General features: G+C 50.3%; 10 non-coding genes and 4 pseudogenes across 10 annotated transcripts; all 14 read left to right on the plus strand.

Annotated features, from left to right (window-relative positions):
• Positions 1-4,228: 4,228 nt before the first annotated feature.
• LOC142704698 (U2 spliceosomal RNA) lies at positions 4,229-4,403 on the plus strand (annotated as a pseudogene).
• Positions 4,404-5,677: 1,274 nt separating this feature from the next.
• Positions 5,678-5,868, plus strand: LOC142704682 (U2 spliceosomal RNA). The gene has a single exon (XR_012868106.1). It is a non-coding gene; the product is annotated as a U2 spliceosomal RNA (small nuclear RNA).
• Positions 5,869-7,142: 1,274 nt separating this feature from the next.
• LOC142704722 (U2 spliceosomal RNA) lies at positions 7,143-7,333 on the plus strand. The gene has a single exon (XR_012868132.1). It is a non-coding gene; the product is annotated as a U2 spliceosomal RNA (small nuclear RNA).
• Positions 7,334-8,607: 1,274 nt separating this feature from the next.
• LOC142704712 (U2 spliceosomal RNA) lies at positions 8,608-8,677 on the plus strand (annotated as a pseudogene).
• A 775-nt stretch (positions 8,678-9,452) lies between these two features.
• LOC142704708 (U2 spliceosomal RNA) lies at positions 9,453-9,642 on the plus strand. The gene has a single exon (XR_012868123.1). It is a non-coding gene; the product is annotated as a U2 spliceosomal RNA (small nuclear RNA).
• Positions 9,643-10,916: 1,274 nt separating this feature from the next.
• On the plus strand, positions 10,917-11,107 carry LOC142704734 (U2 spliceosomal RNA). The gene has a single exon (XR_012868143.1). It is a non-coding gene; the product is annotated as a U2 spliceosomal RNA (small nuclear RNA).
• Positions 11,108-12,381: 1,274 nt separating this feature from the next.
• LOC142704746 (U2 spliceosomal RNA) lies at positions 12,382-12,572 on the plus strand. Its single transcript, XR_012868154.1, has one exon. It is a non-coding gene; the product is annotated as a U2 spliceosomal RNA (small nuclear RNA).
• Positions 12,573-13,846: 1,274 nt separating this feature from the next.
• Positions 13,847-13,948, plus strand: LOC142704710 (U2 spliceosomal RNA; annotated as a pseudogene).
• Positions 13,949-19,507: 5,559 nt separating this feature from the next.
• Positions 19,508-19,681, plus strand: LOC142704699 (U2 spliceosomal RNA; annotated as a pseudogene).
• Positions 19,682-20,955: 1,274 nt separating this feature from the next.
• LOC142704758 (U2 spliceosomal RNA) lies at positions 20,956-21,146 on the plus strand. Its single transcript, XR_012868165.1, has one exon. It is a non-coding gene; the product is annotated as a U2 spliceosomal RNA (small nuclear RNA).
• Positions 21,147-22,420: 1,274 nt separating this feature from the next.
• On the plus strand, positions 22,421-22,611 carry LOC142704689 (U2 spliceosomal RNA). The gene has a single exon (XR_012868112.1). It is a non-coding gene; the product is annotated as a U2 spliceosomal RNA (small nuclear RNA).
• Positions 22,612-23,885: 1,274 nt separating this feature from the next.
• On the plus strand, positions 23,886-24,076 carry LOC142704701 (U2 spliceosomal RNA). Its single transcript, XR_012868120.1, has one exon. It is a non-coding gene; the product is annotated as a U2 spliceosomal RNA (small nuclear RNA).
• A 1,274-nt stretch (positions 24,077-25,350) lies between these two features.
• On the plus strand, positions 25,351-25,541 carry LOC142704713 (U2 spliceosomal RNA). Its single transcript, XR_012868124.1, has one exon. It is a non-coding gene; the product is annotated as a U2 spliceosomal RNA (small nuclear RNA).
• Positions 25,542-26,815: 1,274 nt separating this feature from the next.
• LOC142704714 (U2 spliceosomal RNA) lies at positions 26,816-27,006 on the plus strand. Its single transcript, XR_012868125.1, has one exon. It is a non-coding gene; the product is annotated as a U2 spliceosomal RNA (small nuclear RNA).
• The last annotated feature ends 105 nt before the right edge of the window (positions 27,007-27,111 follow it).

Raw genomic sequence — 27,111 nt, forward strand, 5'->3', positions numbered from 1 at the left:
ACCCTTCCCACCCTCCCTCGCCCGGCCCTCCCCACCCCCCCGTCCCCAACCCCTGTCACCCCCACTGAGGCTCTCACCTTCTCCTACCCACCCATCTCAGTGGTCCTGTCACCTGCACCTCTCCCAACCCAGCCTCCCTTCTCCCCAGCTCCAGCAGCACTAACATCTTCCCCTCCAGCTGCTGGAGTCCTCTCCCTGGAGGATTTTCCCCCTCTTGTCTCCTCAGGTGCCATCCAGAGGAAGAGAAAGGTGAGGGACAGCCCAGCGGCTGAGTCCTCAAAGCGACAAGTCGTGGAAATCTGCGAAGACTCCCTTGCGCAGCAGGAGGAAATGGAGCAGATGGTGGAGGAACTCGTGTCTGAACCTGAGGTCATCGACTTCACAACAGACATCCAGGTGGCTACAATCCTGGAACAATTTCTGTCAGAGGGCCTGCTGGATCTTTCGGACCCGCCAGGCGAGGAGGATCCGCCCGACCGGACTGGTAACTAAGGTGTATCGTTTGCACTAGCCTTCTTTATTCTCCCCCATGGCTGCTAAACTTAACATCTTTAGCCTCAATGTGAGGAGTGTTAGAGATAGGACTAGATGTCAGATGGTGCTAACTTTTCTTTCCAAGCAGTCGAGTGATGTATTTATGCTGCAGGAATGTACTCTCCCCTCTTCCAGGTCATACCATCATCTGGCCAGGCAGTGGACCCATGGCCCGTCCTACTGGTCTGGTGGGGGCGACTGTAAGTCTGCAGGGGTTGCCATCCTGATTAGGGGAGGCGTATTTACTGTTGACTCTGTCCAGGAGCTCGCCTGCGGCCGCTTGTTGGTCGTAGACGGTTCCTGGGCGGGAGAGCCGATTAGGCTCATCAACGTGTACGCCCCCCCTATGAAGGCTGAGCGCCTGGAACTATTCCAGACCCTGCGGACCCAGCTCGCCACCACTAGGGCAGTGGTGATGGCCGGGGACTTCAACTGCCCCATCGAAGAGGATGGACGAAGTTCCGGCACTTCAATCAAGCTGGATGTCAGTTCCAAACTGCTTATCGAGATGGTAACCGAAGCATCCTTGCAGGACGTTGTGGGCTCCATGGGGATCGGCTCTGTGAACTATTCATGGAGCCGACCCGATGGCTCACTTCGTTCTCGGATTGACTTTGTGTTCACCTCCCGGGCAGTCAAGCAGCATGGGCACTCCATGGTCCCCTGCTTCTTCTCTGACCACAGGGCCATTCTCTTCCAGGGTGCCATCGGCCACGGTTTTCCTCCCGGCCCTGGCTCCTGGAAGCTGAATTGTGCCCTGCTGGAAAGAGAGGAGGTACTGGCGGAACTTAGAGACGCCTATATTGTTTGGAGGAATGATAAAGTTTTCTTTGACAAAACCTGTGACTGGTGGGAATATGTTAAAGTTGAATTTCGTTGTTTCTTTCAGGCAAAAAGTCGCCAACAGGCGTGTGAGAGGAAGAGAGACTTCAGAGAGATGCAGCGTCAGCTGCGATCCCTGCAAGACCTCCTTCAATGCGGCTGGGACGTCAGGAAGGAGCTGGAGGAAGCCAAAAAGGGCCTGAAAGGGCACTTTGAGGAGGAATCCAAGCGAATTGTCTTTCGTTCCAAGGTGGAGAACCTGGAGAAGGGTGAGAAATGTAACTCGTTCTTTTTCAGGAAACTCCATGCCGGCCACACGCCCCTGAAGGAACTCCGAGATGAGACCGGAAACATGCATTCTGGGAAGAAGGAGGTGATGGGAGTCGTCACAGACTACTACCGAAGCCTCTACTCCCGGAAAACCACTGACCCCGAAGCCGCCGATAAATTCCTGTCAGGTATCACTAATCATCTTGATCCTGCAGGTACGGAGGCTATGGACGTACCCCTGACGGTGGAGGAACTGCTCTCTGCCGCTAAATCCTTCAGACCCGGCAGGACCCCGGGCAGTGATGGTCTCCCAGCAGAGCTCTATGTAGCGCTGGGGGACTTGATCTGTCCGGACCTGCTGGAGCTCTATGAGGAGATGGTGGTGGAGGGTAGAATGCCACCGTCCTTGAGAGAAGGCATGATCACGATCTTGTATAAGCGGAAGGGGGAGAGATGTGACCTGAAAAACTGGCGTCCCATCTCTCTCCTGAACGTGGACTACAAGATCCTCGCCAAAGTATTGACCAACAGACTGAAGGTTGTCATCGGACAGATCATCGGATCGGACCAAACCTGCGGCATTCCTGGCCGTAGGGTGGCCGACAGTCTTGCCCTGGTGAGGGACACGGTGCATTACATGCAAAGCCGCCGTACACACGCGGCCCTGGTCAGTCTGGATCAGGAGAAGGCTTTTGACCGGGTCTCTCACGAATTCATGGGTAAGGCTCTGCGTAGGCTGCGGCTTGGCAGGTTGTTCTGTTTGTATGTTAACCTGATGTATTGCGACATTTACAGCTCGGTGCTGGTGAACGGCTGGAAGACTGACCCCTTTCCTGTATCATCTGGGGTTAGACAAGGCTGTCCTCTTTCACCTCTCCTTTTTGTTTGTGTTATAGAGCTCTTCGCAGAGGCTATCCGGCAGAATGGAGAGATCAGAGGGATCACCGCACCAGGTCCAGGACACTTCGAGGTCAAATGCTCGCTGTACATGGACGACGTGACCGTCTTCTGCGCTGACCAGAGTTCGGTGACTGCACTCGTCCAGACCTGCGAGGAGTTCGGACGCGCTTCAGGGGCAAAAGTCAACTGCGGGAAGTCGGAAGCCATGCTCTTCGGAAAGTGGTACCTGCCTTCTCCTGCCTCCTTCCCTTTTACTATCAAGCCGGACTTCATCAAAATTCTGGGAGTCTGGTTCGGTAAGGAAGGTGCAGCCCTAAAGTCGTGGGAAGAACGCTTGGCCAAAGTCAACCAAAGGATCGGACTGTGGAGCCTCAGACAACTCACTATTGAGGGCAAAGCAATGGTCCTGCGTAACGAAGTCTTGCCTGTGCTACAATACACTGCACAGGCATGGCCCCCTCTTGCAACGGTCTCGAGGGCCATTACCAGGACTGTGTTTCGCTTCATCTGGGGCTCGAAAATGGACAGAGTAAAGCGGACTGTTATGTACAAGGAGCCCCGCAAAGGTGGGAAGGGTATACCCGACATTCCCACTCTGCTGCGGATCGCTTTTGCATGTGACTGTGTTCGTAGGACTCTGAGGACAGCAAACGGCTCTGCGGGCAAGGCCATGTCCCGCTACTTCCTCCTTCCCCTCTGGCGAGGTTTTGGCTGGGACAAGTGGGACAGCTCCTTCCCTTACAACTGGCACGCTCCCTGGTTCTACGGAGATGTTGTCCGGTTTGTGAGGGAGCATCAACTGGAGGGTCTTAAGCCCGACTTGTGGAAACCTAAGACGATCCACAAGCACATCAGAGCAAAGGACTCACGGGAGTTTGTTCCAGGGCTTCATGCCGACACGTTGGAGACTGTTTGGACTAACGTGTCATCTGGCAGGTTGACCAACGGGCACAAGGACATTTCATGGATGGCCATCCAGGGAGGACTGCCTCTTAGGTCATTCATGCATGCCCGCAACCTGTGCAAGACCCGGTACTGCCCCAGGTGCCCCTTCACGGAGGAAACATCTTTGCACATTTTCTGGCAGTGCCCCTTTGCACAGGGTCTGTTGAAAGCCTTGGAACATGAACTCAAGGACTCAGTACCCAGGAACAGACTGTCGTACCGCTCGGTACTTTATGGACTATTTCCTGGGAATACCACGGATGGAGCAATCCAGGAAGCCTGGCGCCTTATGAACTGCTTTAAGGACGCTATATGGTTTGCCAGAAACCGTCTGATTTTGCGGAGAGAGAGTGTGTCCGTCCAGGACTGCCGCAGGCTGATCCACAGCCTGCTCAGAGACTATTCCACCTGGGACAGCCCGGACGTCGATGAGGAAGAGGACTGATACTCCCCTTCCCCCCACTCTCCCTTCTTGTGTGTTGTCTTTCAATAAAGCTTCGGGCCTGTGATTTCCCCCTTCCCTACCCCCTCCTACCCACTCCCCTATCCCATCACTTGTCTGTAATGCTTTGTTGTTTGGCTTTAGTGAATGCAAGAATGTTAGTGTAGCATGTGGTGTAATGTATAGCATAGGCTAGCCTGTACTGTGTATTATACTGTCATGTTATGTTTGACGACTGTTATTATTTATTATTTGCTGCTTCATGGCTTGCGCTGCGTCGCAGTAATGTTTGTATGATGACGATTGATTGTCAATAAAGCATTTTTCAATCAAAAAATCTGTTCTTATCAGTTTAATATCTGATACGTCCCCTATCTGGGGACCATATATTAAATGGATTTTTAGAACAGGGAGATGGAAATAGAGCTTGCTCTGTCCACTCCACGCATTGACCTGGTATTGCAGTATTTCCAGGACCGGTGCACCCTTTCCTTATGTGTTGACTAAAAGCAGATTCCAAAAGTGTTTTTTCTCTTTGCCATTGTTTCTGTCTTTCTGAAGGGATCTCCCCTTTTAATCCCATTATTTCAACACCTGTTGGACAATGCATTTGTACAGTCATGTGTGATAATGAGCTCATTTATTAAATGCAATTAATTAATACATTGCCACCTCTTGTTGTGTGTGTGTGTGTGTGTCTTCTGTGTTTCTGTGTTTCCGGCATTTCACATTGGAACAGCTCATTCACCTTCCTTGTCTTCTCTCCGCCCTCCCTCCTAGGTAAGTTAAAGAGCTGCACCTGAGCCAGCCACTGATTGATGCAGCACCACAGTCAAATAGTGGAGTAGGGGAACAGCAAACAGCCATTAAAGCAGCCAGCCGCCTACCCGCCACAATGGACCTACCTGTGTACACTAGATGGATGTGATGGAATGTACTGTCGTCCCTACATTTCAAGAAGAAGTAAGAATTGCAGTTGCAACAAAGCCTTGCTTGCCTACAAAGAGAGCAGCAATTTGGATTTGTTACTTTGTTACCTGGAAGAATAACAAACTGTGCAAGGATGGAGGTTGTAGGAGCAAGGAGAACAAGTTGTCTGTAAAGTTGGTGGATGCCTATTTTCCATTTTGCAGTCCCTTGTCTCCCTCTTGTGGCCTCCTGGAGGCAACTAGCTGTGCAAAAAAAAGACAGCCTGGCGGCCGGCTGTTGCAGTGTTGCCCTCTCAGGCAACACTGAGTGACTGACTGAGCCTCACCGTCTTATATAAAGTTCAGACGGAACTTTGCACGTGTCATAGTGGAGCCCTCAGGATTCCAGAGCCAGCTTTCTGACATCATAATGGGGCCTCAGAGATAAAAGCCTGGGCCCAGGCAGTGTTGGTCAGTGCTGCTCAGCAGGCAGCACCTGACTGGATTAAAGCTGATACAAGGTGTGAAAGGAGAAGGGGTGGCAGTGGGCATGCACTTACTGCTACTGCTGCCGCCGCCAGTATTTGCACGGCAGGAGGGCATTTGGGCGTTGCCAAGAAGGCGTTTTTATGTAGATTCCTCCTCTTTCAGCACTGCATTGTGGTGCAAGCAAAAGAAGCAAATCCTGTGTAGCTTCCTCTCCGGCCTTTATTCACCTCCCTCCCGCTTAGTAGCTGTAAATGTGTGTGAGCCTGCAGGGCCCCATGGAATTGCCTAGGAGTAGGCTGAATCAATCGCTGCAAGGGGTGAACAGCAGTATTAGGCAGGCTCGGTCAACGGCCGGCCCATTCGGGTTATCGCTTCTCGGCCTTTTGGCTAAGATCAAGTGTAGTATCTGTTCTTATCAGTTTAATATCTGATACGTCCCCTATCTGGGGACCATATATTAAATGGATTTTTAGAACAGGGAGATGGAAATAGAGCTTGCTCTGTCCACTCCACGCATTGACCTGGTATTGCAGTATTTCCAGGACCGGTGCACCCTTTCCTTATGTGTTGACTAAAAGCAGATTCCAAAAGTGTTTTTTCTCTTTGCCATTGTTTCTGTCTTTCTGAAGGGATCTCCCCTTTTAATCCCATTATTTCAACACCTGTTGGACAATGCATTTGTACAGTCATGTGTGATAATGAGCTCATTTATTAAATGCAATTAATTAATACATTGCCACCTCTTGTTGTGTGTGTGTGTGTGTGTCTTCTGTGTTTCTGTGTTTCCGGCATTTCACATTGGAACAGCTCATTCACCTTCCTTGTCTTCTCTCCGCCCTCCCTCCTAGGTAAGTTAAAGAGCTGCACCTGAGCCAGCCACTGATTGATGCAGCACCACAGTCAAATAGTGGAGTAGGGGAACAGCAAACAGCCATTAAAGCAGCCAGCCGCCTACCCGCCACAATGGACCTACCTGTGTACACTAGATGGATGTGATGGAATGTACTGTCGTCCCTACATTTCAAGAAGAAGTAAGAATTGCAGTTGCAACAAAGCCTTGCTTGCCTACAAAGAGAGCAGCAATTTGGATTTGTTACTTTGTTACCTGGAAGAATAACAAACTGTGCAAGGATGGAGGTTGTAGGAGCAAGGAGAACAAGTTGTCTGTAAAGTTGGTGGATGCCTATTTTCCATTTTGCAGTCCCTTGTCTCCCTCTTGTGGCCTCCTGGAGGCAACTAGCTGTGCAAAAAAAAGACAGCCTGGCGGCCGGCTGTTGCAGTGTTGCCCTCTCAGGCAACACTGAGTGACTGACTGAGCCTCACCGTCTTATATAAAGTTCAGACGGAACTTTGCACGTGTCATAGTGGAGCCCTCAGGATTCCAGAGCCAGCTTTCTGACATCATAATGGGGCCTCAGAGATAAAAGCCTGGGCCCAGGCAGTGTTGGTCAGTGCTGCTCAGCAGGCAGCACCTGACTGGATTAAAGCTGATACAAGGTGTGAAAGGAGAAGGGGTGGCAGTGGGCATGCACTTACTGCTACTGCTGCCGCCGCCAGTATTTGCACGGCAGGAGGGCATTTGGGCGTTGCCAAGAAGGCGTTTTTATGTAGATTCCTCCTCTTTCAGCACTGCATTGTGGTGCAAGCAAAAGAAGCAAATCCTGTGTAGCTTCCTCTCCGGCCTTTATTCACCTCCCTCCCGCTTAGTAGCTGTAAATGTGTGTGAGCCTGCAGGGCCCCATGGAATTGCCTAGGAGTAGGCTGAATCAATCGCTGCAAGGGGTGAACAGCAGTATTAGGCAGGCTCGGTCAACGGCCGGCCCATTCGGGTTATCGCTTCTCGGCCTTTTGGCTAAGATCAAGTGTAGTATCTGTTCTTATCAGTTTAATATCTGATACGTCCCCTATCTGGGGACCATATATTAAATGGATTTTTAGAACAGGGAGATGGAAATAGAGCTTGCTCTGTCCACTCCACGCATTGACCTGGTATTGCAGTATTTCCAGGACCGGTGCACCCTTTCCTTATGTGTTGACTAAAAGCAGATTCCAAAAGTGTTTTTTCTCTTTGCCATTGTTTCTGTCTTTCTGAAGGGATCTCCCCTTTTAATCCCATTATTTCAACACCTGTTGGACAATGCATTTGTACAGTCATGTGTGATAATGAGCTCATTTATTAAATGCAATTAATTAATACATTGCCACCTCTTGTTGTGTGTGTGTGTGTGTGTCTTCTGTGTTTCTGTGTTTCCGGCATTTCACATTGGAACAGCTCATTCACCTTCCTTGTCTTCTCTCCGCCCTCCCTCCTAGGTAAGTTAAAGAGCTGCACCTGAGCCAGCCACTGATTGATGCAGCACCACAGTCAAATAGTGGAGTAGGGGAACAGCAAACAGCCATTAAAGCAGCCAGCCGCCTACCCGCCACAATGGACCTACCTGTGTACACTAGATGGATGTGATGGAATGTACTGTCGTCCCTACATTTCAAGAAGAAGTAAGAATTGCAGTTGCAACAAAGCCTTGCTTGCCTACAAAGAGAGCAGCAATTTGGATTTGTTACTTTGTTACCTGGAAGAATAACAAACTGTGCAAGGATGGAGGTTGTAGGAGCAAGGAGAACAAGTTGTCTGTAAAGTTGGTGGATGCCTATTTTCCATTTTGCAGTCCCTTGTCTCCCTCTTGTGGCCTCCTGGAGGCAACTAGCTGTGCAAAAAAAAGACAGCCTGGCGGCCGGCTGTTGCAGTGTTGCCCTCTCAGGCAACACTGAGTGACTGACTGAGCCTCACCGTCTTATATAAAGTTCAGACGGAACTTTGCACGTGTCATAGTGGAGCCCTCAGGATTCCAGAGCCAGCTTTCTGACATCATAATGGGGCCTCAGAGATAAAAGCCTGGGCCCAGGCAGTGTTGGTCAGTGCTGCTCAGCAGGCAGCACCTGACTGGATTAAAGCTGATACAAGGTGTGAAAGGAGAAGGGGTGGCAGTGGGCATGCACTTACTGCTACTGCTGCCGCCGCCAGTATTTGCACGGCAGGAGGGCATTTGGGCGTTGCCAAGAAGGCGTTTTTATGTAGATTCCTCCTCTTTCAGCACTGCATTGTGGTGCAAGCAAAAGAAGCAAATCCTGTGTAGCTTCCTCTCCGGCCTTTATTCACCTCCCTCCCGCTTAGTAGCTGTAAATGTGTGTGAGCCTGCAGGGCCCCATGGAATTGCCTAGGAGTAGGCTGAATCAATCGCTGCAAGGGGTGAACAGCAGTATTAGGCAGGCTCGGTCAACGGCCGGCCCATTCGGGTTATCGCTTCTCGGCCTTTTGGCTAAGATCAAGTGTAGTACCTGCTCAAGCTGAGGTTAGTAATCATCCCTGCCGGTGGTACGTGGGCCATCGTAGGGGGATGACAGAACGCCGAGGTGAGGGCAGGGAACCACAACGGTCATCGCTCTGGTGTACGCATTTGGTTTAAAGGTACCATTTGTAGGTGACCAGGCGACCGCCGGATCGAGGTCATTAGGCCGGGTAGTTTGGGAGCCCGAGTTGCTATGTGCCCCAGGGCTGGTGACCCTGGGGTGCCCTAACTCACTGGGGGTGGGATCCCACTGAGTGAAGGCACACTTGCACGCACTCTCTTTCACGCTATATGAGCACACACCTTTATTCTCCCGGCCTTCTGGCTGGGAGATGAGGAATTTTTTATACCTGGCGGATGTCCAGGCTGTATCACAGCGCACATCCACTTATTTAATTTTGTTTTTCACTGTGTGTTTGTCACGTTTGTCACAAGGATTTTGGGATGCGGTGCCCTTTTGGGACCCTCCTGAGGTCTAGGGGGAAAATGTGTGGCCTTCTGGTTCCTTTTTCCCCTGCAACCCGGCCTCCCTTCTTCGGAGGGGAGGTGCAACTAGGATGCAGGCTCCTAGGTGGACACTGGGGTAGAAGCCTAGGAGTGTGTTTGGGTCTCCCTAAGCTTCGGCGAGGGGGGACCATCGATCCTTGATCCTCTAGGCCTATGGTTTGGAGGGTCAGGGAATGGTTATGCGGGGCCTCTCTCTTTTAAGAGAAGGGCTGCGATAGACCGCATCCTTGTGCACTTTTTGTGTGGCACCTCTGCACTTTTTATGCACTTGGGTGATAGAAAGCACGACTCGGGCTTTCAATAAAAAAAAAAAAAAAAAAAAAAATCTGTTCTTATCAGTTTAATATCTGATACGTCCCCTATCTGGGGACCATATATTAAATGGATTTTTAGAACAGGGAGATGGAAATAGAGCTTGCTCTGTCCACTCCACGCATTGACCTGGTATTGCAGTATTTCCAGGACCGGTGCACCCTTTCCTTATGTGTTGACTAAAAGCAGATTCCAAAAGTGTTTTTTCTCTTTGCCATTGTTTCTGTCTTTCTGAAGGGATCTCCCCTTTTAATCCCATTATTTCAACACCTGTTGGACAATGCATTTGTACAGTCATGTGTGATAATGAGCTCATTTATTAAATGCAATTAATTAATACATTGCCACCTCTTGTTGTGTGTGTGTGTGTGTGTCTTCTGTGTTTCTGTGTTTCCGGCATTTCACATTGGAACAGCTCATTCACCTTCCTTGTCTTCTCTCCGCCCTCCCTCCTAGGTAAGTTAAAGAGCTGCACCTGAGCCAGCCACTGATTGATGCAGCACCACAGTCAAATAGTGGAGTAGGGGAACAGCAAACAGCCATTAAAGCAGCCAGCCGCCTACCCGCCACAATGGACCTACCTGTGTACACTAGATGGATGTGATGGAATGTACTGTCGTCCCTACATTTCAAGAAGAAGTAAGAATTGCAGTTGCAACAAAGCCTTGCTTGCCTACAAAGAGAGCAGCAATTTGGATTTGTTACTTTGTTACCTGGAAGAATAACAAACTGTGCAAGGATGGAGGTTGTAGGAGCAAGGAGAACAAGTTGTCTGTAAAGTTGGTGGATGCCTATTTTCCATTTTGCAGTCCCTTGTCTCCCTCTTGTGGCCTCCTGGAGGCAACTAGCTGTGCAAAAAAAAGACAGCCTGGCGGCCGGCTGTTGCAGTGTTGCCCTCTCAGGCAACACTGAGTGACTGACTGAGCCTCACCGTCTTATATAAAGTTCAGACGGAACTTTGCACGTGTCATAGTGGAGCCCTCAGGATTCCAGAGCCAGCTTTCTGACATCATAATGGGGCCTCAGAGATAAAAGCCTGGGCCCAGGCAGTGTTGGTCAGTGCTGCTCAGCAGGCAGCACCTGACTGGATTAAAGCTGATACAAGGTGTGAAAGGAGAAGGGGTGGCAGTGGGCATGCACTTACTGCTACTGCTGCCGCCGCCAGTATTTGCACGGCAGGAGGGCATTTGGGCGTTGCCAAGAAGGCGTTTTTATGTAGATTCCTCCTCTTTCAGCACTGCATTGTGGTGCAAGCAAAAGAAGCAAATCCTGTGTAGCTTCCTCTCCGGCCTTTATTCACCTCCCTCCCGCTTAGTAGCTGTAAATGTGTGTGAGCCTGCAGGGCCCCATGGAATTGCCTAGGAGTAGGCTGAATCAATCGCTGCAAGGGGTGAACAGCAGTATTAGGCAGGCTCGGTCAACGGCCGGCCCATTCGGGTTATCGCTTCTCGGCCTTTTGGCTAAGATCAAGTGTAGTATCTGTTCTTATCAGTTTAATATCTGATACGTCCCCTATCTGGGGACCATATATTAAATGGATTTTTAGAACAGGGAGATGGAAATAGAGCTTGCTCTGTCCACTCCACGCATTGACCTGGTATTGCAGTATTTCCAGGACCGGTGCACCCTTTCCTTATGTGTTGACTAAAAGCAGATTCCAAAAGTGTTTTTTCTCTTTGCCATTGTTTCTGTCTTTCTGAAGGGATCTCCCCTTTTAATCCCATTATTTCAACACCTGTTGGACAATGCATTTGTACAGTCATGTGTGATAATGAGCTCATTTATTAAATGCAATTAATTAATACATTGCCACCTCTTGTTGTGTGTGTGTGTGTGTGTCTTCTGTGTTTCTGTGTTTCCGGCATTTCACATTGGAACAGCTCATTCACCTTCCTTGTCTTCTCTCCGCCCTCCCTCCTAGGTAAGTTAAAGAGCTGCACCTGAGCCAGCCACTGATTGATGCAGCACCACAGTCAAATAGTGGAGTAGGGGAACAGCAAACAGCCATTAAAGCAGCCAGCCGCCTACCCGCCACAATGGACCTACCTGTGTACACTAGATGGATGTGATGGAATGTACTGTCGTCCCTACATTTCAAGAAGAAGTAAGAATTGCAGTTGCAACAAAGCCTTGCTTGCCTACAAAGAGAGCAGCAATTTGGATTTGTTACTTTGTTACCTGGAAGAATAACAAACTGTGCAAGGATGGAGGTTGTAGGAGCAAGGAGAACAAGTTGTCTGTAAAGTTGGTGGATGCCTATTTTCCATTTTGCAGTCCCTTGTCTCCCTCTTGTGGCCTCCTGGAGGCAACTAGCTGTGCAAAAAAAAGACAGCCTGGCGGCCGGCTGTTGCAGTGTTGCCCTCTCAGGCAACACTGAGTGACTGACTGAGCCTCACCGTCTTATATAAAGTTCAGACGGAACTTTGCACGTGTCATAGTGGAGCCCTCAGGATTCCAGAGCCAGCTTTCTGACATCATAATGGGGCCTCAGAGATAAAAGCCTGGGCCCAGGCAGTGTTGGTCAGTGCTGCTCAGCAGGCAGCACCTGACTGGATTAAAGCTGATACAAGGTGTGAAAGGAGAAGGGGTGGCAGTGGGCATGCACTTACTGCTACTGCTGCCGCCGCCAGTATTTGCACGGCAGGAGGGCATTTGGGCGTTGCCAAGAAGGCGTTTTTATGTAGATTCCTCCTCTTTCAGCACTGCATTGTGGTGCAAGCAAAAGAAGCAAATCCTGTGTAGCTTCCTCTCCGGCCTTTATTCACCTCCCTCCCGCTTAGTAGCTGTAAATGTGTGTGAGCCTGCAGGGCCCCATGGAATTGCCTAGGAGTAGGCTGAATCAATCGCTGCAAGGGGTGAACAGCAGTATTAGGCAGGCTCGGTCAACGGCCGGCCCATTCGGGTTATCGCTTCTCGGCCTTTTGGCTAAGATCAAGTGTAGTATCTGTTCTTATCAGTTTAATATCTGATACGTCCCCTATCTGGGGACCATATATTAAATGGATTTTTAGAACAGGGAGATGGAAATAGAGCTTGCTCTGTCCACTCCACGCATTGACCTGGTATTGCAGTATTTCCAGGACCGGTGCACCCTTTCCTTATGTGTTGACTAAAAGCAGATTCCAAAAGTGTTTTTTCTCTTTGCCATTGTTTCTGTCTTTCTGAAGGGATCTCCCCTTTTAATCCCATTATTTCAACACCTGTTGGACAATGCATTTGTACAGTCATGTGTGATAATGAGCTCATTTATTAAATGCAATTAATTAATACATTGCCACCTCTTGTTGTGTGTGTGTGTGTGTGTCTTCTGTGTTTCTGTGTTTCCGGCATTTCACATTGGAACAGCTCATTCACCTTCCTTGTCTTCTCTCCGCCCTCCCTCCTAGGTAAGTTAAAGAGCTGCACCTGAGCCAGCCACTGATTGATGCAGCACCACAGTCAAATAGTGGAGTAGGGGAACAGCAAACAGCCATTAAAGCAGCCAGCCGCCTACCCGCCACAATGGACCTACCTGTGTACACTAGATGGATGTGATGGAATGTACTGTCGTCCCTACATTTCAAGAAGAAGTAAGAATTGCAGTTGCAACAAAGCCTTGCTTGCCTACAAAGAGAGCAGCAATTTGGATTTGTTACTTTGTTACCTGGAAGAATAACAAACTGTGCAAGGATGGAGGTTGTAGGAGCAAGGAGAACAAGTTGTCTGTAAAGTTGGTGGATGCCTATTTTCCATTTTGCAGTCCCTTGTCTCCCTCTTGTGGCCTCCTGGAGGCAACTAGCTGTGCAAAAAAAAGACAGCCTGGCGGCCGGCTGTTGCAGTGTTGCCCTCTCAGGCAACACTGAGTGACTGACTGAGCCTCACCGTCTTATATAAAGTTCAGACGGAACTTTGCACGTGTCATAGTGGAGCCCTCAGGATTCCAGAGCCAGCTTTCTGACATCATAATGGGGCCTCAGAGATAAAAGCCTGGGCCCAGGCAGTGTTGGTCAGTGCTGCTCAGCAGGCAGCACCTGACTGGATTAAAGCTGATACAAGGTGTGAAAGGAGAAGGGGTGGCAGTGGGCATGCACTTACTGCTACTGCTGCCGCCGCCAGTATTTGCACGGCAGGAGGGCATTTGGGCGTTGCCAAGAAGGCGTTTTTATGTAGATTCCTCCTCTTTCAGCACTGCATTGTGGTGCAAGCAAAAGAAGCAAATCCTGTGTAGCTTCCTCTCCGGCCTTTATTCACCTCCCTCCCGCTTAGTAGCTGTAAATGTGTGTGAGCCTGCAGGGCCCCATGGAATTGCCTAGGAGTAGGCTGAATCAATCGCTGCAAGGGGTGAACAGCAGTATTAGGCAGGCTCGGTCAACGGCCGGCCCATTCGGGTTATCGCTTCTCGGCCTTTTGGCTAAGATCAAGTGTAGTATCTGTTCTTATCAGTCCTTGTAAGGATAGATAGCTCGGAGAACCACTGGGGGCTATAAACACTAGCTTAGCGATCCAAGAGCGTTCCAGACGAAGCCGGCGACGAACTGCGGAGAAGAACCAGCGAAGACGACGATCCAGAAGGGAGAAGCCGCCATCGGGGAAGAAGCTCCGGGAGATCGCTGCCGGGAAGAAGAAGGAGAACTGCGACAGAGACCTTCGGAGAAGAGCCGCTGCTGAAGGGGATCTTTGAAGAAGCTCGGCCGCAGAAGAAGCTCGACGAGGAACCGCTGCGGAAGAAATTTCGTGGAAGAACCTCGGCCAGCAAGGAGAAGATTTGCATAGCTCCGCCCCCTTCGGGAAAGAGCTATCGAAGATCCTCCCCAAGCGACAGGAACAGCTGGAAGAAGCCATGGCCTCAACCAGCAACCCTGCCACCCAGAAGAAGAAGGCTGATGGACCAGGTGAGCCGGCCCAGGCCAGGACATCTCCTCCTGAAGCCTCCTCAAGCCAACAGGCCACCAGGAAGCCGAACCAGGCTGCTCCAACCCTGGAGCCCTGGATGAAGCAGACGGTGGCCCTGAAGCTGAAGGAGGTGGACGGGAGAGTGCCGGACATGACGGAAGAAGTGTTCTGCCAGAAGATGCTCCTGGACCAGGGCTTCGCTAAGCCGGAGACCATCAGCATCCAGGCCTTCATGACCGGGATGTTCTTCGTGACCTTCGCTTCGATCAACATCTGCAGAAGGTACTGGGAGATGGTGAAAGCGGCGAGGCCTGAATCCCCTTTCTCTCGCTTTGTGGGCAACTGCCCTGTCCAAAGAGAGGAAAGGCGGGTGACGGTCTCAATGCGGAACCCACACACCCCCGGCAAAGACATCACCACGCTCCTGAAGCGGTTCTGCACAGTGGTGAGGGAACCCACCCACATCCTGAACGGACTCGGCTTCTGGACTGGCAAGTGGTCGGTAATCGTCCGACTGAACAAGGATTCCAGCGCGGAAGACGGCCTCCAACACCTGCCCCAGTCATTCTCGCTGGGCAACTCCTACGGCCTCATCTACTACCCGGACATGCCGCAGATCTGCAGGAGATGCAGCAAGAAGGGTCATTCGGTGAAGGACTGCAAGGAGGACGCCTGCAAGAACTGCCGGGTAACAGGACACGAGACCAAAGACTGCCCGAAACGGACAATGTGCAACCTCTGCGGACAAGCAGCCCACTCCTACAAGGACTGCCCGAAGAGGGATCGATCCTGGGCAACTGTAGCGGCGAAAGCTCCGGCCAGAGGGAACCCCGCCCCAGCCAGAGCTCCAGCGGCGCAGAAGACCGGGAATAAGAAGGATGGTAAGAAGACGACAGTCCCTCCCCCCCGTCTCCCGGCCCTCCCTCGCCCTACCCTTCCCACCCTCCCTCGCCCGGCCCTCCCCACCCCCCCGTCCCCAACCCCTGTCACCCCCACTGAGGCTCTCACCTTCTCCTACCCACCCATCTCAGTGGTCCTGTCACCTGCACCTCTCCCAACCCAGCCTCCCTTCTCCCCAGCTCCAGCAGCACTAACATCTTCCCCTCCAGCTGCTGGAGTCCTCTCCCTGGAGGATTTTCCCCCTCTTGTCTCCTCAGGTGCCATCCAGAGGAAGAGAAAGGTGAGGGACAGCCCAGCTGCTGAGTCCTCAAAGCGACAAGTCGTGGAAATCTGCGAAGATTCCCTTGCGCAGCAGGAGGAAATGGAGCAGATGGTGGAGGAACTCGTGTCTGAACCTGAGGTCATCGACTTCACAACAGACATCCAGGTGGCTACAATCCTGGAACAATTTTTGTCAGAGGGCCTGCTGGATCTTTCGGACCCGCCAGGAGAGGAGGATCCGCCCGACCGGACTGGTAACTAAGGTGTATCGTTTGCACTAACCTTCTTTATTCTCCCCCATGGCTGCTAAACTTAACATCTTTAGCCTCAATGTGAGGAGTGTTAGAGATAGGACTAGATGTCAGATGGTGCTAACTTTTCTTTCCAAGCAGTCGAGTGATGTATTTATGCTGCAGGAATGTACTCTCCCCTCTTCCAGGTCATACCATCATCTGGCCAGGCAGTGGACCCATGGCCCGTCCTACTGGTCTGGTGGGGGCGACTGTAAGTCTGCAGGGGTTGCCATCCTGATTAGGGGAAGCGTATTTACTGTTGACTCTGTCCAGGAGCTCGCCTGCGGCCGCTTGTTGGTCGTAGACGGTTCCTGGGCAGGAGAGCCGATTAGGCTCATCAACGTGTACGCCCCCCCTATGAAGGCTGAGCGCCTGGAACTATTCCAGACCCTGCGGACCCAGCTCGCCACCACTAGGGCAGTGGTGATGGCCGGGGACTTCAACTGCCCCATCGAAGAGGATGGACGAAGTTCCGGCACTTCAATCAAGCTGGATGTCAGTTCCAAACTGCTTATCGAGATGGTAACCGAAGCATCCTTGCAGGACGTTGTGGGCTCCATGGGGATCGGCTCTGTGAACTATTCATGGAGCCGACCCGATGGCTCACTTCGTTCTCGGATTGACTTTGTGTTCACCTCCCGGGCAGTCAAGCAGCATGGGCACTCCATGGTCCCCTGCTTCTTCTCTGACCACAGGGCCATTCTCTTCCAGGGTGCCATCGGCCACGGTTTTCCTCCCGGCCCTGGCTCCTGGAAGCTGAATTGTGCCCTGCTGGAAAGAGAGGAGGTACTGGCGGAACTTAGAGACGCCTATATTGTTTGGAGGAATGATAAAGTTTTCTTTGACAAAACCTGTGACTGGTGGGAATATGTTAAAGTTGAATTTCGTTGTTTCTTTCAGGCAAAAAGTCGCCAACAGGCGTGTGAGAGGAAGAGAGACTTCAGAGAGATGCAGCGTCAGCTGCGATCCCTGCAAGACCTCCTTCAATGTGGCTGGGACGTCAGGAAGGAGCTGGAGGAAGCCAAAAAGGGCCTGAAAGGGCACTTTGAGGAGGAATCCAAGCGAATTGTCTTTCGTTCCAAGGTGGAGAACCTGGAGAAGGGTGAGAAATGTAACTCGTTCTTTTTCAGGAAACTCCATGCCGGCCACACGCCCCTGAAGGAACTCCGAGATGAGACCGGAAACATGCATTCTGGGAAGAAGGAGGTGATGGGAGTCGTCACAGACTACTACCGAAGCCTCTACTCCCGGAAAACCACTGACCCCGAAGCCGCCGATAAATTCCTGTCAGGTATCACTAATCATCTTGATCCTGCAGGTACGGAGGCTATGGACGTACCCCTGACGGTGGAGGAACTGCTCTCTGCCGCTAAATCCTTCAGACCCGGCAGGACCCCGGGCAGTGATGGTCTCCCAGCAGAGCTCTATGTAGCGCTGGGGGACTTGATCTGTCCGGACCTGCTGGAGCTCTATGAGGAGATGGTGGTGGAGGGTAGAATGCCACCGTCCTTGAGAGAAGGCATGATCACGATCTTGTATAAACGGAAGGGGGAGAGATGTGACCTGAAAAACTGGCGTCCCATCTCTCTCCTGAACGTGGACTACAAGATCCTCGCCAAAGTATTGACCAACAGACTGAAGGTTGTCATCGGACGGATCATCGGATCGGACCAAACCTGCGGCATTCCTGGCCGTAGGGTGGCCGACAGTCTTGCCCTGGTGAGGGACACGGTGCATTACATGCAAAGCCGCCGTACACACGCGGCCCTGGTCAGTCTGGATCAGGAGAAGGCTTTTGACCGGGTCTCTCACGAATTCATGGGTAAGGCTCTGCGTAGGCTGCGGCTTGGCAGGTTGTTCTGTTTGTATGTTAACCTGATGTATTGCGACATTTACAGCTCGGTGCTGGTGAACGGCTGGAAGACTGACCCCTTTCCTGTATCGTCTGGGGTTAGACAAGGCTGTCCTCTTTCACCTCTCCTTTTTGTTTGTGTTATAGAGCTCTTCGCAGAGGCTATCCGGCAGAATGGAGAGATCAGAGGGATCACCGCACCAGGTCCAGGACACTTCGAGGTCAAATGCTCGCTGTACATGGACGACGTGACCGTCTTCTGCACTGACCAGAGTTCGGTGACTGCACTCGTCCAGACCTGCGAGGAGTTCGGACGCGCTTCAGGGGCAAAAGTCAACTGCGGGAAGTCGGAAGCCATGCTCTTCGGAAAGTGGTACCTGCCTTCTCCTGCCTCCTTCCCTTTTACTATCAAGCCGGACTTCATCAAAATTCTGGGAGTCTGGTTCGGTAAGGAAGGTGCAGCCCTAAAGTCGTGGGAAGAACGCTTGGCCAAAGTCAACCAAAGGATCGGACTGTGGAGCCTCAGACAACTCACTATTGAGGGCAAAGCAATGGTCCTGCGTAACGAAGTCTTGCCTGTGCTACAATACACTGCACAGGCATGGCCCCCTCTTGCAACGGTCTCGAGGGCCATTACCAGGACTGTGTTTCGCTTCATCTGGGGCTCGAAAATGGACAGAGTAAAGCGGACTGTTATGTACAAGGAGCCCCGCAAAGGTGGGAAGGGTATACCCGACATTCCCACTCTGCTGCGGATCGCTTTTGCATGTGACTGTGTTCGTAGGACTCTGAGGACAGCAAACGGCTCTGCGGGCAAGGCCATGTCCCGCTACTTCCTCCTTCCCCTCTGGCGAGGTTTTGGCTGGGACAAGTGGGACAGCTCCTTCCCTTACAACTGGCACGCTCCCTGGTTCTACGGAGATGTTGTCCGGTTTGTGAGGGAGCATCAACTGGAGGGTCTTAAGCCCGACTTGTGGAAACCTAAGACGATCCACAAGCACATCAGAGCAAAGGACTCACTGGAGTTTGTTCCAGGGCTTCATGCCGACACGTTGGAGACTGTTTGGACTAACGTGTCATCTGGCAGGTTGACCAACGGGCACAAGGACATTTCATGGATGGCCATCCAGGGAGGACTGCCTCTTAGGTCATTCATGCATGCCCGCAACCTGTGCAAGACCCGGTACTGCCCCAGGTGCCCCTTCACGGAGGAAACATCTTTGCACATTTTCTGGCAGTGCCCCTTTGCACAGGGTCTGTTGAAAGCCTTGGAACATGAACTCAAGGACTCAGTACCCAGGAACAGACTGTCGTACCGCTCGGTACTTTATGGACTATTTCCTGGGAATACCACGGATGGAGCAATCCAGGAAGCCTGGCGCCTTATGAACTGCTTTAAGGACGCTATATGGTTTGCCAGAAACCGTCTGATTTTGCGGAGAGAGAGTGTGTCCGTCCAGGACTGCCGCAGGCTGATCCACAGCCTGCTCAGAGACTATTCCACCTGGGACAGCCCGGACGTCGATGAGGAAGAGGACTGATACTCCCCTTCCCCCCACTCTCCCTTCTTGTGTGTTGTCTTTCAATAAAGCTTCGGGCCTGTGATTTCCCCCTTCCCTACCCCCTCCTACCCACTCCCCTATCCCATCACTTGTCTGTAATGCTTTGTTGTTTGGCTTTAGTGAATGCAAGAATGTTAGTGTAGCATGTGGTGTAATGTATAGCATAGGCTAGCCTGTACTGTGTATTATACTGTCATGTTATGTTTGACGACTGTTATTATTTATTATTTGCTGCTTCATGGCTTGCGCTGCGTCGCAGTAATGTTTGTATGATGACGATTGATTGTCAATAAAGCATTTTTCAATCAAAAATCTGTTCTTATCAGTTTAATATCTGATACGTCCCCTATCTGGGGACCATATATTAAATGGATTTTTAGAACAGGGAGATGGAAATAGAGCTTGCTCTGTCCACTCCACGCATTGACCTGGTATTGCAGTATTTCCAGGACCGGTGCACCCTTTCCTTATGTGTTGACTAAAAGCAGATTCCAAAAGTGTTTTTTCTCTTTGCCATTGTTTCTGTCTTTCTGAAGGGATCTCCCCTTTTAATCCCATTATTTCAACACCTGTTGGACAATGCATTTGTACAGTCATGTGTGATAATGAGCTCATTTATTAAATGCAATTAATTAATACATTGCCACCTCTTGTTGTGTGTGTGTGTGTGTGTCTTCTGTGTTTCTGTGTTTCCGGCATTTCACATTGGAACAGCTCATTCACCTTCCTTGTCTTCTCTCCGCCCTCCCTCCTAGGTAAGTTAAAGAGCTGCACCTGAGCCAGCCACTGATTGATGCAGCACCACAGTCAAATAGTGGAGTAGGGGAACAGCAAACAGCCATTAAAGCAGCCAGCCGCCTACCCGCCACAATGGACCTACCTGTGTACACTAGATGGATGTGATGGAATGTACTGTCGTCCCTACATTTCAAGAAGAAGTAAGAATTGCAGTTGCAACAAAGCCTTGCTTGCCTACAAAGAGAGCAGCAATTTGGATTTGTTACTTTGTTACCTGGAAGAATAACAAACTGTGCAAGGATGGAGGTTGTAGGAGCAAGGAGAACAAGTTGTCTGTAAAGTTGGTGGATGCCTATTTTCCATTTTGCAGTCCCTTGTCTCCCTCTTGTGGCCTCCTGGAGGCAACTAGCTGTGCAAAAAAAAGACAGCCTGGCGGCCGGCTGTTGCAGTGTTGCCCTCTCAGGCAACACTGAGTGACTGACTGAGCCTCACCGTCTTATATAAAGTTCAGACGGAACTTTGCACGTGTCATAGTGGAGCCCTCAGGATTCCAGAGCCAGCTTTCTGACATCATAATGGGGCCTCAGAGATAAAAGCCTGGGCCCAGGCAGTGTTGGTCAGTGCTGCTCAGCAGGCAGCACCTGACTGGATTAAAGCTGATACAAGGTGTGAAAGGAGAAGGGGTGGCAGTGGGCATGCACTTACTGCTACTGCTGCCGCCGCCAGTATTTGCACGGCAGGAGGGCATTTGGGCGTTGCCAAGAAGGCGTTTTTATGTAGATTCCTCCTCTTTCAGCACTGCATTGTGGTGCAAGCAAAAGAAGCAAATCCTGTGTAGCTTCCTCTCCGGCCTTTATTCACCTCCCTCCCGCTTAGTAGCTGTAAATGTGTGTGAGCCTGCAGGGCCCCATGGAATTGCCTAGGAGTAGGCTGAATCAATCGCTGCAAGGGGTGAACAGCAGTATTAGGCAGGCTCGGTCAACGGCCGGCCCATTCGGGTTATCGCTTCTCGGCCTTTTGGCTAAGATCAAGTGTAGTATCTGTTCTTATCAGTTTAATATCTGATACGTCCCCTATCTGGGGACCATATATTAAATGGATTTTTAGAACAGGGAGATGGAAATAGAGCTTGCTCTGTCCACTCCACGCATTGACCTGGTATTGCAGTATTTCCAGGACCGGTGCACCCTTTCCTTATGTGTTGACTAAAAGCAGATTCCAAAAGTGTTTTTTCTCTTTGCCATTGTTTCTGTCTTTCTGAAGGGATCTCCCCTTTTAATCCCATTATTTCAACACCTGTTGGACAATGCATTTGTACAGTCATGTGTGATAATGAGCTCATTTATTAAATGCAATTAATTAATACATTGCCACCTCTTGTTGTGTGTGTGTGTGTGTGTCTTCTGTGTTTCTGTGTTTCCGGCATTTCACATTGGAACAGCTCATTCACCTTCCTTGTCTTCTCTCCGCCCTCCCTCCTAGGTAAGTTAAAGAGCTGCACCTGAGCCAGCCACTGATTGATGCAGCACCACAGTCAAATAGTGGAGTAGGGGAACAGCAAACAGCCATTAAAGCAGCCAGCCGCCTACCCGCCACAATGGACCTACCTGTGTACACTAGATGGATGTGATGGAATGTACTGTCGTCCCTACATTTCAAGAAGAAGTAAGAATTGCAGTTGCAACAAAGCCTTGCTTGCCTACAAAGAGAGCAGCAATTTGGATTTGTTACTTTGTTACCTGGAAGAATAACAAACTGTGCAAGGATGGAGGTTGTAGGAGCAAGGAGAACAAGTTGTCTGTAAAGTTGGTGGATGCCTATTTTCCATTTTGCAGTCCCTTGTCTCCCTCTTGTGGCCTCCTGGAGGCAACTAGCTGTGCAAAAAAAAGACAGCCTGGCGGCCGGCTGTTGCAGTGTTGCCCTCTCAGGCAACACTGAGTGACTGACTGAGCCTCACCGTCTTATATAAAGTTCAGACGGAACTTTGCACGTGTCATAGTGGAGCCCTCAGGATTCCAGAGCCAGCTTTCTGACATCATAATGGGGCCTCAGAGATAAAAGCCTGGGCCCAGGCAGTGTTGGTCAGTGCTGCTCAGCAGGCAGCACCTGACTGGATTAAAGCTGATACAAGGTGTGAAAGGAGAAGGGGTGGCAGTGGGCATGCACTTACTGCTACTGCTGCCGCCGCCAGTATTTGCACGGCAGGAGGGCATTTGGGCGTTGCCAAGAAGGCGTTTTTATGTAGATTCCTCCTCTTTCAGCACTGCATTGTGGTGCAAGCAAAAGAAGCAAATCCTGTGTAGCTTCCTCTCCGGCCTTTATTCACCTCCCTCCCGCTTAGTAGCTGTAAATGTGTGTGAGCCTGCAGGGCCCCATGGAATTGCCTAGGAGTAGGCTGAATCAATCGCTGCAAGGGGTGAACAGCAGTATTAGGCAGGCTCGGTCAACGGCCGGCCCATTCGGGTTATCGCTTCTCGGCCTTTTGGCTAAGATCAAGTGTAGTATCTGTTCTTATCAGTTTAATATCTGATACGTCCCCTATCTGGGGACCATATATTAAATGGATTTTTAGAACAGGGAGATGGAAATAGAGCTTGCTCTGTCCACTCCACGCATTGACCTGGTATTGCAGTATTTCCAGGACCGGTGCACCCTTTCCTTATGTGTTGACTAAAAGCAGATTCCAAAAGTGTTTTTTCTCTTTGCCATTGTTTCTGTCTTTCTGAAGGGATCTCCCCTTTTAATCCCATTATTTCAACACCTGTTGGACAATGCATTTGTACAGTCATGTGTGATAATGAGCTCATTTATTAAATGCAATTAATTAATACATTGCCACCTCTTGTTGTGTGTGTGTGTGTGTGTCTTCTGTGTTTCTGTGTTTCCGGCATTTCACATTGGAACAGCTCATTCACCTTCCTTGTCTTCTCTCCGCCCTCCCTCCTAGGTAAGTTAAAGAGCTGCACCTGAGCCAGCCACTGATTGATGCAGCACCACAGTCAAATAGTGGAGTAGGGGAACAGCAAACAGCCATTAAAGCAGCCAGCCGCCTACCCGCCACAATGGACCTACCTGTGTACACTAGATGGATGTGATGGAATGTACTGTCGTCCCTACATTTCAAGAAGAAGTAAGAATTGCAGTTGCAACAAAGCCTTGCTTGCCTACAAAGAGAGCAGCAATTTGGATTTGTTACTTTGTTACCTGGAAGAATAACAAACTGTGCAAGGATGGAGGTTGTAGGAGCAAGGAGAACAAGTTGTCTGTAAAGTTGGTGGATGCCTATTTTCCATTTTGCAGTCCCTTGTCTCCCTCTTGTGGCCTCCTGGAGGCAACTAGCTGTGCAAAAAAAAGACAGCCTGGCGGCCGGCTGTTGCAGTGTTGCCCTCTCAGGCAACACTGAGTGACTGACTGAGCCTCACCGTCTTATATAAAGTTCAGACGGAACTTTGCACGTGTCATAGTGGAGCCCTCAGGATTCCAGAGCCAGCTTTCTGACATCATAATGGGGCCTCAGAGATAAAAGCCTGGGCCCAGGCAGTGTTGGTCAGTGCTGCTCAGCAGGCAGCACCTGACTGGATTAAAGCTGATACAAGGTGTGAAAGGAGAAGGGGTGGCAGTGGGCATGCACTTACTGCTACTGCTGCCGCCGCCAGTATTTGCACGGCAGGAGGGCATTTGGGCGTTGCCAAGAAGGCGTTTTTATGTAGATTCCTCCTCTTTCAGCACTGCATTGTGGTGCAAGCAAAAGAAGCAAATCCTGTGTAGCTTCCTCTCCGGCCTTTATTCACCTCCCTCCCGCTTAGTAGCTGTAAATGTGTGTGAGCCTGCAGGGCCCCATGGAATTGCCTAGGAGTAGGCTGAATCAATCGCTGCAAGGGGTGAACAGCAGTATTAGGCAGGCTCGGTCAACGGCCGGCCCATTCGGGTTATCGCTTCTCGGCCTTTTGGCTAAGATCAAGTGTAGTATCTGTTCTTATCAGTTTAATATCTGATACGTCCCCTATCTGGGGACCATATATTAAATGGATTTTTAGAACAGGGAGATGGAAATAGAGCTTGCTCTGTCCACTCCACGCATTGACCTGGTATTGCAGTATTTCCAGGACCGGTGCACCCTTTCCTTATGTGTTGACTAAAAGCAGATTCCAAAAGTGTTTTTTCTCTTTGCCATTGTTTCTGTCTTTCTGAAGGGATCTCCCCTTTTAATCCCATTATTTCAACACCTGTTGGACAATGCATTTGTACAGTCATGTGTGATAATGAGCTCATTTATTAAATGCAATTAATTAATACATTGCCACCTCTTGTTGTGTGTGTGTGTGTGTGTCTTCTGTGTTTCTGTGTTTCCGGCATTTCACATTGGAACAGCTCATTCACCTTCCTTGTCTTCTCTCCGCCCTCCCTCCTAGGTAAGTTAAAGAGCTGCACCTGAGCCAGCCACTGATTGATGCAGCACCACAGTCAAATAGTGGAGTAGGGGAACAGCAAACAGCCATTAAAGCAGCCAGCCGCCTACCCGCCACAATGGACCTACCTGTGTACACTAGATGGATGTGATGGAATGTACTGTCGTCCCTACATTTCAAGAAGAAGTAAGAATTGCAGTTGCAACAAAGCCTTGCTTGCCTACAAAGAGAGCAGCAATTTGGATTTGTTACTTTGTTACCTGGAAGAATAACAAACTGTGCAAGGATGGAGGTTGTAGGAGCAAGGAGAACAAGTTGTCTGTAAAGTTGGTGGATGCCTATTTTCCATTTTGCAGTCCCTTGTCTCCCTCTTGTGGCCTCCTGGAGGCAACTAGCTGTGCAAAAAAAAGACAGCCTGGCGGCCGGCTGTTGCAGTGTTGCCCTCTCAGGCAACACTGAGTGACTGACTGAGCCTCACCGTCTTATATAAAGTTCAGACGGAACTTTGCACGTGTCATAGTGGAGCCCTCAGGATTCCAGAGCCAGCTTTCTGACATCATAATGGGGCCTCAGAGATAAAAGCCTGGGCCCAGGCAGTGTTGGTCAGTGCTGCTCAGCAGGCAGCACCTGACTGGATTAAAGCTGATACAAGGTGTGAAAGGAGAAGGGGTGGCAGTGGGCATGCACTTACTGCTACTGCTGCCGCCGCCAGTATTTGCACGGCAGGAGGGCATTTGGGCGTTGCCAAGAAGGCGTTTTTATGTAGATTCCTCCTCTTTCAGCACTGCATTGTGGTGCAAGCAAAAGAAGCAAATCCTGTGTAGCTTCCTCTCCGGCCTTTATTCACCTCCCTCCCGCTTAGTAGCTGTAAATGTGTGTGAGCCTGCAGGGCCCCATGGAATTGCCTAGGAGTAGGCTGAATCAATCGCTGCAAGGGGTGAACAGCAGTATTAGGCAGGCTCGGTCAACGGCCGGCCCATTCGGGTTATCGCTTCTCGGCCTTTTGGCTAAGATCAAGTGTAGTATCTGTTCTTATCAGTTTAATATCTGATACGTCCCCTATCTGGGGACCATATATTAAATGGATTTTTAGAACAGGGAGATGGAAATAGAGCTTGCTCTGTCCACTCCACGCATTGACCTGGTATTGCAGTATTTCCAGGACCGGTGCACCCTTTCCTTATGTGTTGACTAAAAGCAGATTCCAAAAGTGTTTTTTCTCTTTGCCATTGTTTCTGTCTTTCTGAAGGGATCTCCCCTTTTAATCCCATTATTTCAACACCTGTTGGACAATGCATTTGTACAGTCATGTGTGATAATGAGCTCATTTATTAAATGCAATTAATTAATACATTGCCACCTCTTGTTGTGTGTGTGTGTGTGTGTCTTCTGTGTTTCTGTGTTTCCGGCATTTCACATTGGAACAGCTCATTCACCTTCCTTGTCTTCTCTCCGCCCTCCCTCCTAGGTAAGTTAAAGAGCTGCACCTGAGCCAGCCACTGATTGATGCAGCACCACAGTCAAATAGTGGAGTAGGGGAACAGCAAACAGCCATTAAAGCAGCCAGCCGCCTACCCGCCACAATGGACCTACCTGTGTACACTAGATGGATGTGATGGAATGTACTGTCGTCCCTACATTTCAAGAAGAAGTAAGAATTGCAGTTGCAACAAAGCCTTGCTTGCCTACAAAGAGAGCAGCAATTTGGATTTGTTACTTTGTTACCTGGAAGAATAACAAACTGTGCAAGGATGGAGGTTGTAGGAGCAAGGAGAACAAGTTGTCTGTAAAGTTGGTGGATGCCTATTTTCCATTTTGCAGTCCCTTGTCTCCCTCTTGTGGCCTCCTGGAGGCAACTAGCTGTGCAAAAAAAAGACAGCCTGGCGGCCGGCTGTTGCAGTGTTGCCCTCTCAGGCAACACTGAGTGACTGACTGAGCCTCACCGTCTTATATAAAGTTCAGACGGAACTTTGCACGTGTCATAGTGGAGCCCTCAGGATTCCAGAGCCAGCTTTCTGACATCATAATGGGGCCTCAGAGATAAAAGCCTGGGCCCAGGCAGTGTTGGTCAGTGCTGCTCAGCAGGCAGCACCTGACTGGATTAAAGCTGATACAAGGTGTGAAAGGAGAAGGGGTGGCAGTGGGCATGCACTTACTGCTACTGCTGCCGCCGCCAGTATTTGCACGGCAGGAGGGCATTTGGGCGTTGCCAAGAAGGCGTTTTTATGTAGATTCCTCCTCTTTCAGCACTGCATTGTGGTGCAAGCAAAAGAAGCAAATCCTGTGTAGCTTCCTCTCCGGCCTTTATTCACCTCCCTCCCGCTTAGTAGCTGTAAATGTGTGTGAGCCTGCAGGGCCCCATGGAATTGCCTAGGAGTAGGCTGAATCAATCGCTGCAAGGGGTGAACAGCAGTATTAGGCAGGCTCGGTCAACGGCCGGCCCATTCGGGTTATCGCTTCTCGGCCTTTTGGCTAAGATCAAGTGTAGTATCTGTTCTTATCAGTTTAATATCTGATACGTCCCCTATCTGGGGACCATATATTAAATGGATTTTTAGAACAGGGAGATGGAAATAGAGCTTGCTCTGTCCACTCCACGCATTGACCTGGTATTGCAGTATTTCCAGGACCGGTGCACCCTTTCCTTATGTGTTGACTAAAAGCAGATTCCAAAAGTGTTTTTTCTCTTTGCCATTGTTTCTGTCTTTCTGAAGGGATCTCCCCTTTTAATCCCATTATTTCAACACC

This window comes from Rhinoderma darwinii, unplaced genomic scaffold (genome assembly GCF_050947455.1).
Source record: "Rhinoderma darwinii isolate aRhiDar2 unplaced genomic scaffold, aRhiDar2.hap1 Scaffold_3364, whole genome shotgun sequence".
In the NCBI taxonomy this organism is placed as follows: domain Eukaryota; kingdom Metazoa; phylum Chordata; class Amphibia; order Anura; family Rhinodermatidae; genus Rhinoderma; species Rhinoderma darwinii.